This window comes from Eleutherodactylus coqui, chromosome 12, assembly GCF_035609145.1.
Source record: "Eleutherodactylus coqui strain aEleCoq1 chromosome 12, aEleCoq1.hap1, whole genome shotgun sequence".
NCBI lineage: Eukaryota > Metazoa > Chordata > Amphibia > Anura > Eleutherodactylidae > Eleutherodactylus > Eleutherodactylus coqui.
The window spans coordinates 21228399-21242299 of record NC_089848.1 but is presented as its reverse complement, the minus strand read 5'-3'; positions in this window follow the sequence as shown (position 1 = coordinate 21242299).

The window sequence follows — 13901 nt, the reverse complement described above, 5'->3', positions numbered from 1 at the left end:
ATAATTGAAGGTATAAAATAGGCAAAAGTACTGTCTGAAAGTGACCCAGGGCCCTGGTGAGAAGTCTAGATCAGCAGTATGGGAGCAAACAGGAAGGCACTAGCACTGAATAGCCACTAACTTTCAGAACAGGCATTGTTGACTGGAATGTAACATGATGCTGACTCTTTGTACCACTTGAAGGTTGAATAAACATGAGTTTTACGTTAAAGTGTCTGATTCCTTGGATTCTTCCTCAAGGAGGCCACCACACCACAACATCACACCAGGGAATAGCAGCCAACCCATACCATCAGTCCCCAACCTTTTCACTGTTATGTACCCAAATGGGAGTCATAATGCAATAGCCACCACACTCCATAGTACAGAATTCAGTCATGTAGAGGAGAGAACCATAGAGCAGCAAGACTACACCCAAATCAAGAAGTGACTTAGGACAATGATGGACCCAGTTAGCAGCTAAAAGGGTTTGTTGAGTCCAGAAAAAACCCTAAAAAGCAAAATAATGCATGCCTTGGTATAATCCCTTTAGGCAATAGTTTAGCTCTTTCCCATATAAATAGGACAATGTTAATGAATAGAGATGAGCGAACGTACTCGTCCGAGCTTGATGCTCGGGCGAATATTAGGGTGTTCGGGATGTTCGTTATTCGTAACGAACACCACACGATGTTCGGATGTTCGGGTTACTTTAACTTTCTTCCCTGAGAAATCATTTCTATATGCGCTCAATGGGGCCGGCGGCAGCAGCGCCAACCCCATTGAGAACATATAGAAGACAAATCCTTCTTCTCTGCCACAGCTGTAACAGCTGTGACAGAGAAGAACGATGTTTGCCCATTGAATTCAATGGAGCCGTCAATACAGCCGACTCCACTGAATGCAATGGGCTGCCGGCGATCGCGGGATGAATTGTCGGAAAGGGGTTAAATATATAAGCCCTTTCCTGCAATTCATCCAGAAATGTGTAAAAATAAAAAATATATATATACTCACCTGGTGCCGACAGACGGAGTTCAGCGCGGCAGGCTGCAGTTCTCCTGAACTGTTCTGAACAGCTGTTAGTAGTATTCAGCAGCCGGGGATTTAAAATCCCCGCCTGCTGAATAAGATGCCTCTGAATGGTCACAGCCTGACCAATCAGAGGCCAGCCCTCACTCACACCCATTCATGAATTCATGAATGGGTGAGTGAGGGCTGCCTCTGATTGGCTCAGGGGCAGGAGAGTGCCCCTGAGCCAATCAGAGGCAGCCCTCACTCACCCATTCATGAATTCATGAATGGGTGTGAGTGAGGGCTGGCCTCTGATTGGTCAGGCTGTGACCATTCAGAGGCATCTTATTCAGCAGGCGGGGATTTTAAATCCCCGGCTGCTGAATACTACTAACAGCTGTTCAGAGCAGTTCAGGAGAACTGCAGCCTGCCGCGCTGAACTCCGTCTGTCGGCACCAGGTGAGTATATATATATTTTTTATTTTTACACATTTCTGGATGAATTGCAGGAAAGGGCTTATATATTTAACCCCTTTCCGACAATTCATCCCGCGATCGCCGGCAGCCCATTGCATTCAGTGGAGTCGGCTGTATTGACGGCTCCATTGAATTCAATGGGCTAACATCGTTCTTCTCTGCCACAGCTGTTACAGCTGTGGCAGAGGAGAACTTGCTGTGTCGTTCCCATCATTTTCTTGAATTGCCAAGATTTTCACACATGAAAACCTTAGCGAGCATCGGCGAAATACAAAAATGTTCCGGTCGCCCATTGACTTCAATGGGGTTCGTTATTCGAAACGAACACCCGAACATCGCGGGAAGTTCGTTTCGAATAACGCGAACCCGAACATTTTGGTGTTCGCTCATCTTTATTAATGAATCTATTTTTGAGAATAAGATTTGCACCCAGCTTACAATGTACAACCTTGTGTAACTAGGTGCTTATCACAATCCCCTGTTGCTGCAGATAATATTCTCTTGTATAATACAAACCTAAATGCATTTATCATCATTTTTATTTGTTAATCCTTTATTGGACTAAAATATTTAAAACACTTTTTCAGTATTTTGTGTGTCCACCTTTTACTTGCTTCCATTTTTTTAAATTGTCTTTAATGTCTTAAATTGAAATTTCCATGAATCTTTTAAACAATTCTAAAGTTCAGTCCTAAAAGTTGGGTGTTTTTTCTGTCTTCCACAATCTAAATACATTCAATGATGTTGAGTAGAGATGAGCGAGCGTACTCGTTAAGGCTAACTACTCGAGCAAGTAGTGCCTTATGCGAGTACCTGCCCGCTCGTCTCTAAAGATTCAGCTGCCGGCGGGGGGCGGGGAGCAGCGGCGGATATCGGGGAGGAATGGAGAGGAGATCTCTCTCTCACTCTCTTCCCCCCGCACCCCCCTGCTCACTCCCACAACTCACCGCTCACCCCCGCCGACACCCGAATCTTTTGAGATGAGTGGGCAGGTACTCGCATAAGGCACTACTCGCTCGAGTAGTTGGCCTTAGCGAGTATGCTCGCTCATCTCTAATGTTGGGGTTTTAGCTCTCTGATGACCATTGACCAGTCCATCAGTATGAGAACAAAAGCAGCTTATGTAGGATACATTTATCTTAATCTTCAAAGCAGTCATTTGGGGTCATTTTTCTTTTTTTATTAATAAGACAAGAAACATCTCAGTACCAGGTAGCAATTGGCCACTGTAGTCATAAAACATAACATCAAGACTGACAGCACAAAAATGAGTGGAATAAGAAGCACATCAATGTTTGGTGTGGTACACGTCCGGCAGTCAGCTTTGACCATTTCATTCACTTGCAATACACAGAGAGCAAACAGAACACATGAAGCCAGCACTGATCTGTCAACTCTAGCTTTAAAGTATAGTATAAGTTTATGATTAAAAAGTTCTAGAAAGTAAAAATACACACTAAATCTTCCATATAGCATGACTGCTACGTCCATATGGTCAGCATGCTATCCTGCACCATTGCAGACATAGAGCATAAGGGGTCACTGCCGGTACTGGAGTAACTGGGAAGGATGAATAAGAATTTTGAGGAGCTTAAAAATGTTTTAGTTTACACAAAAGCATCTTTATCTTATTTTCAAATTAAACACTTTAACCTCCTTCATTTTTGCATAACAAATATATTTACATCGAAAAATTTCGAACATCTGCTCTTCCTATCCATATCACTACTGTATAACATTAGACAGATGATAGGGCTGACCACCTGCTTTTGACTGTGTCTCATAATCAGCAGTCCAAATGATCATATCACAGGGCACACTAGAAATACTTATCTATTGAGAACAACATGCTGCCTCGGACAGCGGTTGTCAAGATCATTGTCTATGATATACTGATCACTTCTGTGTGACGTTGGCTTATCTTTTGTAGCGACTAACAATATATTCTGTCACTCAGTAACAGTAACATAAGTGATAATGGCATAAAACATACCATTTAAGAAAAGCAATTTTACTTTTTGTGTTAAAGTTTTTGGAAGGAGCATATAGAGATAGTTGGATCACTTTGGCAGGTTTGAGATTTGTAGCAGATCAAGGTTATTTGTATTTTAGAGAATTAATGAAGAGAATTTTAAACATTTACAGAAGTGTTTTATTTTGGCCTAAGACAAAGAAAAGTTAGACTACTTTCACATTTGCTGCAGGGGTTCCATTTTTCTGCTCTGTTTGCCGAACAAACTCCATTGACTATAATGGGGAGCATTCGCTTTCTGCTCAGCTGCCCGGCATTTTGCATGCAGCAATAGGTCCGAAAAAGGGTTCCAGCGCAGATGTGAACCCAGCCTTAGCGAATCATTTTTGGGGTAAAAAAATGAAAAATATATTATATATGTAGAAATCTATAATATATGGCCAATAATATATTGCCTGTTAGGCATATAAGAAAATTATTTGGCCTACAATAATTATACCAAGATTGAACTTTAATAATTAATCCATTCTCATTGTTATAGGCAGTTTGAACATTGTATTTCTTCATATTCACAGACCAACATACAAAACAGCATTCGCAGAACTCACATAATTGGAATAATATATGCTATATAAGCACTCAAAATAATAATAAAAAAATAAATGTAAATCTACTCTAGCATTATCTTTCTAATGCTCAATAAACTATGGCACAAAAGCTAATGTGTTTCACTCTTAGAATGCCTTGAGGAATTGAAAGTTGGAAAGAATTAAACACTGACATGAAATATTATGTTATTTCCTAAGCTTTGTTTCACAAATACATTTTGCAATAGAATGACTACTACTATACACAGGCTGATTTATTTCCAGAACTTAATAAAACAATGGTTCTGAGATCAGCTTATTGCATACAGCACAACTTTCCATCAACCTTTGGAGACTCAGTCTCCTTGTGACTAAAAGTAATACTTGATTTATGACGCAAGTTAAAATCAAATCTAACCAATAATTGTGCATGGAATAAATATTAAGAAAACAAACTGTATTCAATTCATTTGTTTCCTTGATAGAAAAGACCTGCTGGGATAGAAAATATTTTTTGCAAATCAACTACACTTGGTTTGTTTTTTTAAGTAAAAAAAAAATTGATACAATTTAAGAGATTTCTACAGGCCGATGTACATGCGTCTAAGGTGTCCATATATAACACAAATATATCAAATCAAGATGGAATACAAACAAACTAAATCAGTAGCCATAATAGCCTCTTTGTAGAAACTGTTACAGCAATGTAAAACAGTTTAACGCATTAAGGATGCAACCTGTCAGGTTGTACTGCTGGAGCATGTTCTATGGGTTTCCATGAGCACAGCTTCACAAGTGTAGGATAATTGAGCTGGCTGGGTGTGGAGTTTCTCCTGCCAGTCAATCCCCACTGGTCTGGTGCAAAAATATATATATACCAGCCCCTTTGCAAGAGGAAACTGGTATCCCTTCACTCTAGGGTTTGGTTTCCTGCATGCCTGTTTATGTGGTATGTGTGTGAACAGTGTCTTGTCCAGTGTTTGTGCAGGTAGCCAGACATTAAGTGTGGACAGTCCTGTTCTGTGTGTGTTCCTACTGTTACGATACTAGTAGTGTGCACAGGTACGCACGGCGCGGGACTTACAATACTATTAGTGTTACGATACTAGTAGTGTGCACAGATACGCACGGCATGGGTATATTACAATACTGGTACTGTGCACAGGTACGCACGACGTGGGACTCCCTGACTCTCACCCACGCCAATGTCCCTTCCTGGAGGTAGCCCGAAAGGTGGACAGGTCCAGGCCGCCAACACTGACCCTACGCTACCTAGTGGCAAGACAGGAAGGAACTGACGTACCTATGCAGAAAACAACTTACTGGTACCAACAGGCTAGGCTGAAAGGATGGACCAATATGACAGGAAAAACTGGTAAACCAGTAGCAAAACACCCGGCACAAACTGGGAACAGGTCAAAGAACCAGAGCCAGAACTCAGCAGGTCTGAACAGCAGGACTGCTCAGGGATCACTGGAGAATAATCAGCCACTCCCAGGCAGCAAGAGCTTGATCTTATAGGGAGGCGGGAGAAGCTGGTTGGCTGCCAGACAAGTCAATCACTAGCCACACCTCTCAGACACTAGCAGGATAATTAATGTAGACTAGAAGGCACATGAGCTGTTAACCCTGGCAAGCCTGGATAGAATCTACAGACACTAGGTGTGCTGGCAATTATTTAACTATGTGCTGACTGAGACATGACACCTACATTTATTTTCTGTTAGTTTCATGTCAGTTTGTCTTTGCTCTGTCCTGCTGGATCGTTTATCATCTCTAGGCTTTTGTGGTGCTTAGCTTCCAGTGCGGGGCCACCCTTATCAGGCAGGCAGGCAGGATTCTGGTTTATCTTGTCTCGTTAGTAGGGACCCAAGAGACAACAAGGTGCCTTAAAGTGGCTTGCAGGCTTAGATGACTTGGCCAATTCATGAACCAATGCCTCATACTTTCATAGCAATCCCATCTGCATATGTGTGCAGGTATGTAAGGTGAGTGTATTGGTCATTTGTCAGTCCCTATGTTATTTCTGTCCGTGTGTCAAGTTCCCAGTATGCAGTTCACTGTCTAGTTGGTGATTCAGCCAGCGCATCCAGTTTAAATGAGTTTCCTGTCCTGCATCTAGCCACCCGTATTTTTAGTTTTGGCATCCATTCTGGCTGGCCCCCATACTCTGTTCCTGTCGGCAGTCCAGAACGAATGTAACAAAATCATCAGCCCAATAAAATTGCGCTAGAAACTGTATGGATCCTGTTTGAACATGATTCCACACCGACACCCGTCCAGTGGCAAGGTGTGCCCAGTGGACATAACACAACCTATTTTGGACCTAAGGATGCTAGATGATTTTTGGGGGATTTTCATTAATCATGAGCAATTATTGGAGTGATCCATTCAGGTTGGTATCAGGCTAATTTCTCCAAAATCATCCTGTGTCTATGGACTTGCTCCCCAGAAGGTACCTAATGCAGTAAAAGCTCCCAAATTACATGGAAATATAGTTACATGTCTGGGGAAAAATATGCTCACGAAAATTGGTAAAAAATATTATATAGTGGTGTGTAGGGGGACACTCATAGCACACAAGTGTCACTGAAAACAAAAGAAGGCCCGTATAGGGCCATAAATTTTGCAAAGGGAAAACTCTACCAGGTGAACGGAATACCTAAGTATGGGCCTTCCCGAAGAAAACCAGTGTGGAACTAAGAAAAATTACACCAAGGAAGACAGTAGGCGTGGTGTTTTTCGAATTCGACCTAGTGAACAGAACACCCAAGCACGGGGCTTCTCCAAGGAATATCAGTAGAGCTACCAAATATAACTCCAAAGAAGACAGTAGGTGAGTTGCTTGTTTTAAAAGCAGTCATAAATTTTGAAAAGAACAAATTTGGCCAGGTAGTGCTTCTATTAAAAGCAATGTCACAAATTCTGCAAAGTACAAATTGTAAAAACGAAAGGGTGATATGAATATACTAAAATGTAAATTTTAATTACTTCATTAAAATATATTAGTGGAACTTATGTAGACATAACACATAGAAATTGTAACTTTGAACTGAGGCTGCAAGCACACAGTTTGTGTTTCAGCTGTTTCCCTGTTTGTTTGTTTGTTTGTTTGTTTGTTTAATTTACAAAAAAAAACACCAGCACTTTCTTTACAATGTACTACAATGTGTAAGAAAAGAAGGCCAGAGAATATAACTTGTATATCCTTGAATTTCCCTGTTTTGCAGCAATTCAGTTTCCCACACCTCACACATAGCTGTATATTCATATAGCTATTGACCAGACTTGCATCTTTGAAAAATGTCTGAGACCGCAAACAGAGAACTTTAATATTCTCCATGCAACACTGTAGTTTGTCTATCTGCTGATATATACAGTGACACCAGCAGAAATATATACGCTCTGCAGAGAACAGTATCTCTCCTATATTAAAAGCACACTTTGTATAGGCATATAAAGTTGATGCAGCTTCAATGCTCCTTGAAATACACCATTATTCATGCCTACAATTATAAACTCTATTGATTAACTATTAAAAGAAGGGCTAAATGTAGTAGAGCAAATTGTGTTATTTTCACAATAAAGCGTCTTTCCGGCGTGCAGGATAATATATAGTCCAGAAGCACGTGACAACAAATTTTTTAGGAATCCTTATATCTCTCCATAATCTTATGAGTCAGTCACTCTTGAAAGTAAATGGGAACACATATCGAGTTCCAACATAGATCTGGAAAAAGAGACCAATTGTCTGGATGCATAGTTTTAGCAGCTAGCGTGGAAAAATGTTTGGCTCAAAATCAATGAACAATTATACTGGATATGCTATAGGTTTAATGGATATGTCAGTTTCCACCTATTATAATAGGCAACACGATTTTTGGGTCTAAGAAAAGTTTTTCGTTCCTGTTAGCTTCTTGTAAAGTAAAATGGAAAATCCCTTTCATTTCAAAAAAAGTTTGCTTTTGTGGTGAAGACATCGATAAATAAAAATTAGAGATGAGCGAACGTACTTGTCCGAGCTTGATGCTCGGGCGAATATTAGCGTGTTCGGGATGCTCGTTACTTGTAACGAGTACCACGCGATGTTCGGGTTACTTTCAGTTTCCTCTCTGAGACGTTAGCGCGCTTTTCTGGCCAATTGAAAGACAGGGAAGGCATTACAACTTCCCCCTGTGATGTTCCAGCCCTATACCACCCCCTTGCTGTGAGTGGCTGGGGAGATCAGATGTCACCCGAGTATAAAAGTCGGCCCCTCCCGCAGCTCGCCTCAGATGCCTTGTGAGATAGCTGAGGGACAGTGCTGCTGGTGCCGGAGCTGCTGTAGGGAGAGCGTTAGGAGTTAGTGTAGGCTTCAAGAACCCCAACGGTCCTTCTTAGGGCCACATCTAACAGTGTGCAGTAGTGTGGAGGCTGCTGTTAGCAGTGTTGCACATTTTTTTTTTCCAAATCGGCCGTGCAGAGCATTGCGCCCTGCAGTAATACTACAGGGACAGAAGTCGTGGTTAGGCAGGGAGAGTGTTAGGAGTTAGTGTAGGCTTCAAGAACCCCAACGGTCCTTCTTGGGGCCACATCTAACAGTGTGCAGTAGTGTGGACGCTGCAGTTAGCAGTGTTGCACTTTTTTTTTTTTTCCAAATCGGCCGTGCAGAGCATTGCGCCCTGCAGTAATACTACAGGGACAGAATTGTGTAGGCAGGGCCAGAAGACATATTTTATTGATTGAATATACGCAGTGGGCCTTTCCTTTAAAAAAAAGGGAAAAAATTCTATTTGGCCTGCAGGCTTGCACCAATTTATTTCCTGCCTGGGAAATCACCGCTCTGCTGTAGTTAATAACTCTGCAACACTGCAGTTCTGTGACACATTGCAGGGCCACAACACATTTATTATGGATTGAATATACGCAGTGGGCCTTTCCTTTAAAAAAAGGGAAAAAATTCTATTTGGCCTGCCTCTGACAGTCCTCAGCGTTCTGGGTACGTGTGTGCTGGGTGGAGAACGTAAAAGAAATCATACGCAGCCAGCTAAGTTTAACAGCAGGCTTGCGCCAATTTATTTCCTGCCTGGGAAATCACCGCTCTGCTGTAGTTAATAACTCTGCAACACTGCAGTTCTGTGACACATTGCAGGGCCACAACACATTTATTATTGATTGAATATACGCAGTGGGCCTTTCCATTAAAAAAAAGGGAAAAAATTCTATTTGGCCTGCCTCTGACAGTCCTCAGCGTTCTGGGTACGTGTGTGCTGGGTGGAGAACGTAAAAAAAATCATACGCAGCCAGCTAAGTTTAACAGCAGGCTTGCGCCAATTTATTTCCTGCCTGGGAAATCACCGCTCTGCTGTAGTTAATAACTCTGCAACACTGCAGTTCTGTGACAGATTTGCAGGGCCACAACACATTTATTATTGATTAAATATACGCATTGGGCCTTTCCTTTAAAAAAAAGGGAAAAAATTCTATTTGGCCTGCAGGCTTGCGCCAATTTATTTCCTGCCTGGGAAATCACCGCTCTGCTGTAGTTAATAACTCTGCAACACTGCAGTTCTGTGACACATTGCAGGGCCACAACACATTTATTATGGATTGAATATACGCAGTGGGCCTTTCCTTTAAAAAAAGGGAAAAAATTCTATTTGGCCTGCCTCTGACAGTCCTCAGCGTTCTGGGTACGTGTGTGCTGGGTGGAGAACGTAAAAGAAATCATACGCAGCCAGCTAAGTTTAACAGCAGGCTTGCGCCAATTTATTTCCTGCCTGGGAAATCAAATCACTGGTAATATACCATGCTGAGGGGTAGGGGTAGGCCTATAGGACGTGGACGCGGGCGAGGACGCGGAGGCCCAAGTCAGGGTGTGGGCACAGGCCGAGCCAGTGCGGTGGCCAGGGGTAGAGGCAGGGCCAGACCGAATAATCCACCAACTGGTTCCCAAAGCGCCCTCTCGCACCATGCCACCCTGCAGAGGTCAAGGTGCTCTACGGTGTGGCAGTTTTTCACAGAGACGCCTGACGACCGACAAACAGTGGTGTGCAACCTTTGTCGCACCAAGATCAGCTGGGGAGGCACCACCACCAGCATGCGTAGGCATATGATGGCCAAGCACCCCACAAGGTGGGACGATGCCCGTTCACCGCCTCCGGTTTGCACCACTGCCTCTCCCCCTGTGCCCCAACCTGCCACTGAGATCCAACCCCCCTCTGAGGACACAGGCAGTACCGTCTCCTGGCCTGCACCCACACCCTCACCTCCGCTGTCCTCGGCCCCATCCAGCAATGTCTCTCAGCGTAGCGTCCAGACGTCGCTAGCGCCACAGTTTGAGCGCAAGCGCAAGTACGACGCCACGCACCCGCACGCTCAAGCGTTAAACGTGCACATTGCAAAATTGATCAGCCTAGAGATGCTGCCGTATAGGCTTGTGGAAATGGAGGCTTTCAAAAGCATGATGGCGGCGGCGGCCCCGCGCTACTTGGTTCCCAGTCGCCACTACTTTTCCCGATGTGCCGTCCCAGGCCTGCACGACCACGTCTCCCGCAACATTGTACGCGCCCTCACCAACGCGGTTACTGCCAAGGTCCACTTAACAACAGACACGTGGACAAGCACAGGCGGGCAGGGCCACTATATCTCCCTGACGGCACATTGAGTGAATTTAGTGGAGGCTGGGACAGAGTCAGAGCCTGGGACCGCTCACGTCCTACCCACCCCCCGAATTGTGTGCCCCAGCTCGGTGGTGGTATCTGCGGGGGTGTATGCTTCCTCCACTAAACCACCCTCCTCCTCCTCCTACGCAACCTCTGTCTCGCAATCAAGATGTGTCAGCAGCAGCAGCACGTCGCCAGCAGTCGGTGTCACGCGGCGTGGCAGCACAGCGGTGGGCAAGCGTCAGCAGGCCGTGCTGAAACTACTCAGCTTAGGAGATAAGAGGCACACGGCCCACGAACTGCTGCAGGGTCTGACACAGCAGACCGACCGCTGGCTTGCGCCGCTGAGCCTCCAACCGGGCATGGTCGTGTGTGACAACGGCCGTAACCTGGTGGCGGCTCTGCAGCTCGGCAGCCTCACGCACGTGCCATGCCTGGCCCATGTCTTTAATTTGGTGGTTCAGCGCTTTCTGAAAAGCTACCCCCACTTGTCATACCTGCTCGGAAAGGTGCGCCATCTCTGCGCACATTTCCGCAAATCCCACACGCACGCTGCCACCCTGTGGACACTGCAACATCGGTTTAATCTGCCAGTGCACCGACTGCTGTGCGACGTGCCCACACAGTGGAACTCTACGCTCCACATGTTGGCCAGACTCTATGAGCAGCGTAGAGCTATAGTGGAATACCAACTCCAACTTGCGCGGCGCAGTGGGAGTCAGCCTCCTCAATTCTTTACAGAAGAGTGGGCCTGGTTGGCAGCCATCTGCCAGGTCCTTGGAAAATTTGAGGAGTCTACCCAGATGGTGAGCGGGGATGCTGCAATCATTAGCGTCACCATTCCTCTGCTATGCCTCTTGAGAGGTTCCCTGCAAAGCATAAAGGCAGACGCTTTGGAATCAGAAACGGAGGCGGGGGAAGACAGTATGTCGCTGGATAGTCAGAGCAACCTCATGTCTATATCTCAGCGCGTTGAGGAGGAGGGGAAGGAGCATGAGGAGGAGGGGGAAGAGACAGCTTGGCCCACTGCTGAGGGGACAGATGCTGCTTGCCTGTCATCCTTTCAGCGTGTATGGCCAGAGGAGGAGGAGGAGGAGGAGGAGGATCCTGAAAGTGATCTTCCGAGTGAGGACAGCCATGTGTTGCGTACAGGTACCCTGGCACACATGGCTGACTTCATGTTAGGATGCCTTTCTCGTGACCCTCGCGTTACACGCATTCTGGCCACTACGGATTACTGGGTGTACACACTGCTCGATCCACGGTATAAGGAGAGCCTTTGCACTCTCATTCCCGAAGAGGAAAGGGGTTCGAGAATGATGCTATACCACAGGGCGCTGGTGGACAAACTGATGGTAACCTTCCCATCCGACAGCGCTAGTGGCAGAAGGCGCAGTTCCGAGGGCCAGGTAGCAGGGGAGGCGCAGAGATCAGGCAGCATGTACAGTGCAGGCAGGGGAACATTCTCCGAGGCCTTTGCCAGCTTTATGGCTCCCCAGCAAGACTGTGTCACCGGTCCCCAGTCAAGGCTGAGTTGGCGGCAGCACTGTAAAAGGATGGTGAGGGAGTACGTAGCCGATTGCAGCACCGTCCTCGGTGACGCCTCTGCCCCCTACAACTACTGGGTGTTGAAGCTGGACACGTGGCCTGAACTCGTGCTGTATGTCCTGGAGGTGCTTGCTTGTCCTGCGGCTAGCGTCTTGTCAGAGAGTGTGTTTAGTGTGGCTTGGGGAATCATCACGGATAAGCGTACCCACCTGTCAACCGACAGTGCCGACAGGCTTACACTCATCAAGATGAACAAAGCCTGGATTTCCCCAGACTTCTCTTCTCCACCAGCGGACAGCAGCGATACCTAAGCAATACGTAGGCTGCACCCGCGGATGGAAGCATCGTTCTCTCTCACCATCCAAAACGGGGACATTTCTGCTTCATCAATCTGTGTATAATATTCCTCCTCCTCCTCCTGCTCCTCCTCCTGAAACCTCACGTAATCACGCAGAACGGGCAATTTTTCTAGGCCCACAAGGCTCACTCATATAATTTTTCTAAACAATTTTTAGACGTTTCAATGCTCTTAAAAGCGTTGAAACTTTAACTTGAACCAATTTTTTGTTCAACTGGGCTGCCTCCAGGCCTAGTTACCACTTAAGCCACATTAACCAAAGCGATTAATGGGTTTCACCTGCCATCTTGGTTGGGCATGGCCAATTTTTTCAGAAGTACATTTCTACTGTTGGTACACCAATTTTTTTGGGCCCTCACCTACAGTGTAATCATAGTAATTTCTATGTTCTTCGCCTGCACTCATGGTACAGAAAGGTGTGTGGGGTTGGCCTACACTTTAGCTACATAAATGTAACTGGGGCCTTGTCTATACTGCAGCTACTGAAATGTGAAAGAGACTGTTATCTCCCTAAACTGCTGCAATGGGAATGTTACTGGGGCCTGTCTTGAGTGCTACTATTACTGAAATGGAACTAAGACTGCGCTCCCCCTATACTGCTGCTAGTGATATGTTAGTGGGGCCTGTCCCTAATGCTACCGCTGAAATGTTAATAATTGTAGGCTCTGCCTATACCGCTGCTAATGGTATGTCACTGGGGTGTGGAAACAGAGGCTTCACAAAGACATGATGGCGGCGAGGCCATTTCCCACCAACGCTGTTACTGTTAACGTGCATATAACCACAGACACGTGTAGAGGACACATAGTGCCTCCAAAACATCCCCCTCCTCCTCCAACAATGAAAACATTCTTGGCAAATACCTTTGCATTGGTCCGTCTGGTGGCAGTCCAAGAATTTCACCTTTAACGACACAACAAGAGAGCACCACCACCATCCCCCCGCCACGGCCCACTTAATCCTGGCCACATTCCGAAAACCAACTACATAAAACCGCGCTACCAGGTCCACAGTCACCACCACATTACCACCAACGAGGTTACTGTTAAGGTACATATTACCAGTCTGACTGGGGCATGCAGTGTGGGCCGAAGCCCACCTGCATTAAGCACGACATTACTACCTCAGCTGTGTTGGGCAATGCAATGGGATATATTTATGTACCGCCGGTGGCTTCCTGGCACCCACCCATGCTGTGGGTCCACAGGGAATTATAAATGCATCTGTTTCCACTTCTAAAGAACCCCAGTCTGACTGGGGCATGCAGTGTGGGCCGAAGCCTACCTGCATTAAGCACGACATTACTACCTCAGCTGTGTTGG